The following is a 5,932-nucleotide window of genomic DNA, read 5'->3' as shown; positions in this document are numbered from 1 at the left end:
AGGAGGTGCTGAGGGGAGATAAAGACATGGCATTTGAAGCAACTTCTTAGGGAGCTTCTTATAAGACATTCAAGTCTATGCTATAAGCACAGGTTTTTTTTTTAACATCTTTATTGGAGTATAATTGCTTTACAATGGTGTGTTAGTTTCTGCTGTATAACACAGTGAATCATCTATACGTATACATATATCCCCATATCCCCTCCCTCTTGTGTCTCCCTCCCACCCTCCCTATCCCACCCCTCTAGGTGGTCACAAAGCACCGAGCTGATCTCCCTGTGCTATGCAGCTGCTTCCCACTAGCTAGCTATTTTACATTTGGTAGTGTGTATATGTCCATGCCACTCGCTCACTTCATCCCAGCTTACCCTTCCCCCTCCCGGTGTCCTCAAGTCCGTTCTCTATGTCTGCTTCTTCATTCCTGCCCTGCCCCTAGGTTCTTCAGAACCATTTTTCTTTTTTTTTTAGGTTCCATATATATGTGTTAGCATACGGTATTTGTTTTTCTCTTTCTGACTTACTTCACTCTGTATGACAGACTCTGGGTCCACCCACCTCACTACAAATAACTCAGTTTCGTTCCTTTTTATGGCTGAGTAATATTCCATTGTATATATGTGCCACATCTTCTTTATCCACTCATCTGTTGATGGACACTTAGGTTGCTTCCATGTAAGCACAGGTTTTTTAGCAGTGAATTTCCTGAGTTTCACTTCCCCAGCTCTTCTAGCTACCTCTAATTCCTTGTGTTAAACCCTCCATACTTGGAGTACGTAGAGTGGTTACTGTTTTCCAGATTTGACCCTGACTGATATGCTTTTCATGCTGGTTACCTCAGCTTTGTCTGAGTATCAGGCTTCCCCACTTCCCCAACATTTGTCCACAAGGGTGTTAGAATTCTCCAGGATGATGGCAGAATTTAGAGGAGATTCAAGAGCTAATACCTAAAGTTGCTCATGAAAATGGAAGAATGAATAGGAAATCAGGAGATGGCAGCTCGAGCAGGACCAGAGGGTGGTGTGGGGCTGTAGAGAAAATATTTTTATGTTTCCGTACGGTTAAGGCTTTCTGAGCAAAGAAACCTGGGATCGGGGTCACAGGACAAGTCTTGTATTTAAAGGGTGGTTAGACAGTAAGTAAGAGACCATCCTGAGAAGTTTACCTCCCAAGGTAAATGCTTACATTTCAGAAGAGGAATGAAACCTAGTATCATGGAGACGTTGAAGAGATTGTTAATTTGTAGATGCTTGGCTTCTTCCTGGAGACATTTATTTATATTCCAAAGGACCAGAACTCAGGAGTCATTCCCTTCTCTTCCCAAGGTTCATTTGTTTGCAATGGGGAGAAAAGTTTTTTCTCTCTCACAGGGGAAAGGGGACAGCTGCCCTCATCCTAGATAAGCTCGCAGCTTCATGTTTTGGGTCCCTTCCCTATAGTATAGATCCTGGTATAGGTAGGCTGACCTCTGGTTCTCATCGCATAGCCGCAAAGGAAAGAATTGAGCCAGAGGAGAACTGATGTGGTTATTGCTGTAAGTAATAGTACCTCTGCTCTAGAAAACTCGTGTATACTTTTAGGATAATGTGAATAAATATAGATGCTGAAACCTAATCTGGTGCTAGAATCAGATGGTTTGAGCTTCAAGGGTGGTGGTGGAGTTTTGAAGGTCAAATCAGAACAACTTGGAGAAAGTCCCCAGGGAGATTGTCCAGGCTGACCCCAGGGATTGAGGAGCATGATGGGGATGAGCAGCCTCTCCTTGAGGGCTGCGAGAGAATTTTGTGCAATCACCTCAGCTCCAATGGAAGAAGTCTTACTGAATGAGAGGCTTCAGGCTTCAAATGGAGTTTATTCTCACATTTACGGGGAGGCAGCACGCATAGCGGTAATAATTAGGCAATTTGGATTAGAAATGCAACTCTACCCATTATTCATTTAGGCAATGCTTATTGAGCATCAATTATGTACAAGGCTGTTCTGCTGAGGAGAGGGATGATCTCTGCACTTGTGGAGTTTACAGTCTACTGCAAAAACCAGACCGAATATAAGCAAACAGAGGAGTAAGTATATACTTACAAACTACAATAAATGTGATGAAGGAAAATAATAGGGTACTGTGAGAGAAAATAGAGATGACCAACTTTAGACTGAGTGGCCAGGGAAGGCTGCTCTGAGACGGTAGCAGTTAAGCTAAGTTCTGAAGGATGGGAAGGAGCTGAGAGCGTGAGAAAAGGGAGTGTGAGCTTCCCAGGTAGAGTACCTTCATTTACTAGCTGGCTATGAAATGCAGCCCCTCAGAGGTGTGTTTGAGTGAGGTATTTAACAATTGGGGGCATTTCTACACTGGTTTTTCATCTGTGTAAAGGAGATAATAACACCTACCTCCTAGGCAGGAAGTTCTGCTGTCCAAGCGAGATTGGTCTAGAAATGACCACCTTCCCCCAACTTCATGATCCAGGTGAGCTCTGTTTCTTATCTGAAGGCAAGTGACCGACCATCGTATTTCAGGAGGGGAGTATATACTGTTAGGGAAGTTTGTTTGGAGGTAAGGGAAGGTGGATACAGATGAGTTCTGTTGCTATGCAAGATCTTGGTTTCTGATAATGCCTTCTTCCTTTAGAAGAAAAATTTCAGTACAGAAATTTCAGCCTTAGTACAAATGTCAGTGAGAGAGAATTTTCGGAGGCTGGAGGCTCTTCTCTGGGTCCCTCATAGTGCATATGACTATCAGTTTCACTTACGCCTAAGGCTGCTTTGACTTGGGCTTCTGGGCCCATCTCCTTTGACATATCTGACTTCTAGGCAAGCAGGCAGGCAAGCATAACCTGGGGAGGCTTGGAATGGAAGAGAGGGGTAATTAGTGATGATAGCAGAGGGATGGAGTTACAGGACCTTCCTCATCTCTGTATTTATTTCTAGAACTCTTTCACTCAAGAGTTGCTGTGAATGCATTTCTTTTCCTCACAATACAGCAGATGTGGAGTGGGACTGAGGATTATAGCAATTGATTTTACGGGTCTAGGCAAGGCTGGAATCAGAGGGAATTCCTGCTGTGATGTATACATTGATGCATCAGGAAGTAACTTGGCGTTTGTAATGACTTCTTAACTATAATACTACAGATGGTACCGTATTGGAGTTACAGGTCCCTGGGAAGTGTATTTGTTTCCTGTTTTGCTCAGATAAATAATGTCCCTAATGATCATGATACAATCCATAAATCTAACTTTGAAAGGATTAGATACTGGCTATTATAATTTCATTGCTGATGGTTATTTTGATGAAGAAGGATCTCTCAGTAGGGGGAATGGGAAGCAATAATAACTCCCCTGGCCAGAATCATTCATTTACTGAATGCTTATGAAAAGATTTCCTAGATACACCTCACATTCTCTTTGGCAGTTTTCCCCGTTGCTTCTTCCCCTTATCTTCTCTGAGTTCTTGGAGATGCAAATACATCACCTCTAAAATTGTGATTTGCTTCCCAGAATATAAAGCTTTAAAAATTTCCACTTCGGGGCTTCCCTGGTGGCGCAGTGGTTGAGAGTCTGCCTGCCAATGCAGGGGACACGGGTTCGAGCCCTGGTCTGGGAAGATCCCACATGACGCGGAGCGACTAAGCCCGTGAGCCACAACTACTGAGCCTGCGCGTCTGGAGCCTGTGCTCCGCAACAAGAGAGGCCGCGATAGTGAGAGGCCCGCGCACCGCGATGAAGAGTGGCCCCCGCTTGCCGCAACTGGAGAAAGCCCTCGCACAGAAACGAAGACCCAACACAGCCAAAAATAAAATATAAATAAATAAATTTAAAAAAAAGGCGTCTATAAGTACCTTTTCAAAGACAACTGTAACTAATAGTTTGGTATACGCCTCTCATTTGCATACACATATATATCATTATTATTGATAACAATTGTAAACAAACAAACAAAAAAAATTTCCACTTCTTCTGAGAAGGAAGTAGACCTGTCCCCCTTCTATGTTCATTCTAGCTTGGTATCTGCCCTTGTTGAGAGAAGTCAGAGAAGACGAGATTGGAAGTTACACTCTGTGAGTTAGAGCCTTCCACCAGTCACAACTCAGTCTTAATATTTTAAGCATGTTGGTAAATACTTACTTCCATTTCCCTCCCAGACATGATTAATGGCTCCTTCCTCTGTGGCCCCATCAAACTTAGTCCATCATTCATTCAGTAAACATTTACTAAGATTGAGCTATATGCCACTAATGTGATAGTCATTTGGTATACCATGGTGAACAAAACACGGTCTCTCTCCCTCTCCCTCCTTCTCCTCTTTCCTTGCTTCCCTTCCCTCCCCTCAGTCACAGAGCCCGGTGGGACTGCTGGTACAGGCTCAGCCCTGTGTGATGTGGGACTCCTCTGCTGGCCAGCTTTGCCTTGAGGACTCCCCATCAGCATGGCTCGAACTTTTAGATTTGTCTGCAGTCTGAGACTCTTCACAACTCATCCTCTTTCCTATCCTTTCATAGGTGCCAGACCTGCATCAAAGTCTGAAGTCTCTCCCTGCCTACTCCTGCTGCCCCACCTTTACCCTTCACAGGCATTTTCCCCAAAAAGTCTCTTGCACGTCTACTCCCATCTCAGGTCTGCTTCCCTGAGATCAACAGATTTTATGCTGAAGAGTGGAAATGAAGGTGGAGAGGGTTGAGAGGGCCAGAAGAAGAGGGTGAAGGGTTTTTTGGTTTTTTTTTTTTTTGTTTTTTAAATGTAGCCGCACTGACCACAAAGAGCTGCCTTTATTTATTTATATATTTATTTTTGGCTGTGTTGGGTCTTCGTTTCTGTGCGACGGCTTCCTCTAGTTGCGGCAAGCGGGGGCCAGTCTTCATCGCGGTGCGTGGGCCGCTCACTATCGCAGTCTCTCTTGTTGCGGAGCACAGGCTCCAGACGCGCAGGCTCAGTAGTTGTGGCTCACGGGCCCAGTTGCTCCGCGGCATGTGGGATCTTCCCAGACCAGGGCTCGAACCCGTGTCCCCTGCAGTAGCAGGCAGCTTCTCAACCACTGCGCCACCAGGGAAGGCCGTGGATGAAGGGTTTTATCTGCTAGGTAAAGCCTTTGGATGTTGCTCTCAGGTCAGTGGAAACCTATGGGCAGATTTTAAACAGATGAGTGACAAGTTTTAGAACAGTTATTCGTGGGACTTCCCTGGGGGTCCAGTGGTTAAGACTCCATGCTGCCACTTCAGGGGATGTGGTTTTGATCCCTGGTTAGGGAACTAAGATCCCACATGCCGTGTGGCACAGCTGAAGAAAGAAAACTTCTTCTTTTTTTGTTCTTCAAGTTTCAGATTATTCATCAGTGTAATCCCCAACACAATACACCAACATGATTTCGTGCCTTTGGAGGGGCAATATTTCCTGGTCACATGGAAAACTGTGCAGATGGCCTCTGGAGGACCTTCCTTCTAAGCAGCTTTATAGTGAAACATTTCATTTAGAAGTCTGGACCCTCTTCTTCAGTTTGCTGTCATCTACATTCACTTGCATTGATCACTGGGACCTAGTTTGTTCCAGAGTTCTGGGTTATTCTTTCTGTCCCAGCTGACATCTGGATTGAACAATGCCAGGCGCAAGACATACAGTGCTGCTCCAGTAAACACGAAGAGGGGGATCAAGCTAGGATGCTTCTTGGCCTGACCGATGATCTGGTGGAGCATGGTTGCCACAGAGGCCTTGAGTCCAGACAGAGAAAAACAAACCTGCGAGGCCTGGGACTAAGCAGTCTCCCCACCGAGGGGGAGCGGATATCCCTAGAAAAATTATTCTTGTTGCAGGGTGAGAATGAACTGGAGGGGCGCAGGACGGGAGGCGTGTGCAGACTGTAGTCACCCCGACAAGCAGTGATGATGGCCCAGATGGTAGTTCATTATATGAACTCTGTCTGTCCTGGGAGATTCTGAACAACCTGATGG

The 5,932-nt window shown here is 45.2% G+C and overlaps 1 pseudogene; it reads right to left on the bottom strand.

Annotated features, from left to right (window-relative positions):
* Positions 1–5,454: 5,454 nt before the first annotated feature.
* LOC137767581 (cytochrome c oxidase subunit NDUFA4 pseudogene) lies at positions 5,455–5,677 on the bottom strand (annotated as a pseudogene).
* Between the last annotated feature and the right edge of the window lie 255 nt (positions 5,678–5,932).

Source organism: Eschrichtius robustus, chromosome 7, assembly GCF_028021215.1.
Source record: "Eschrichtius robustus isolate mEscRob2 chromosome 7, mEscRob2.pri, whole genome shotgun sequence".
Classification (NCBI taxonomy): Eukaryota; Metazoa; Chordata; class Mammalia; order Artiodactyla; family Eschrichtiidae; genus Eschrichtius; species Eschrichtius robustus.
Note: the sequence above shows the minus strand (reverse complement) of the source record. Positions and strands in the feature narration are given on the sequence as shown.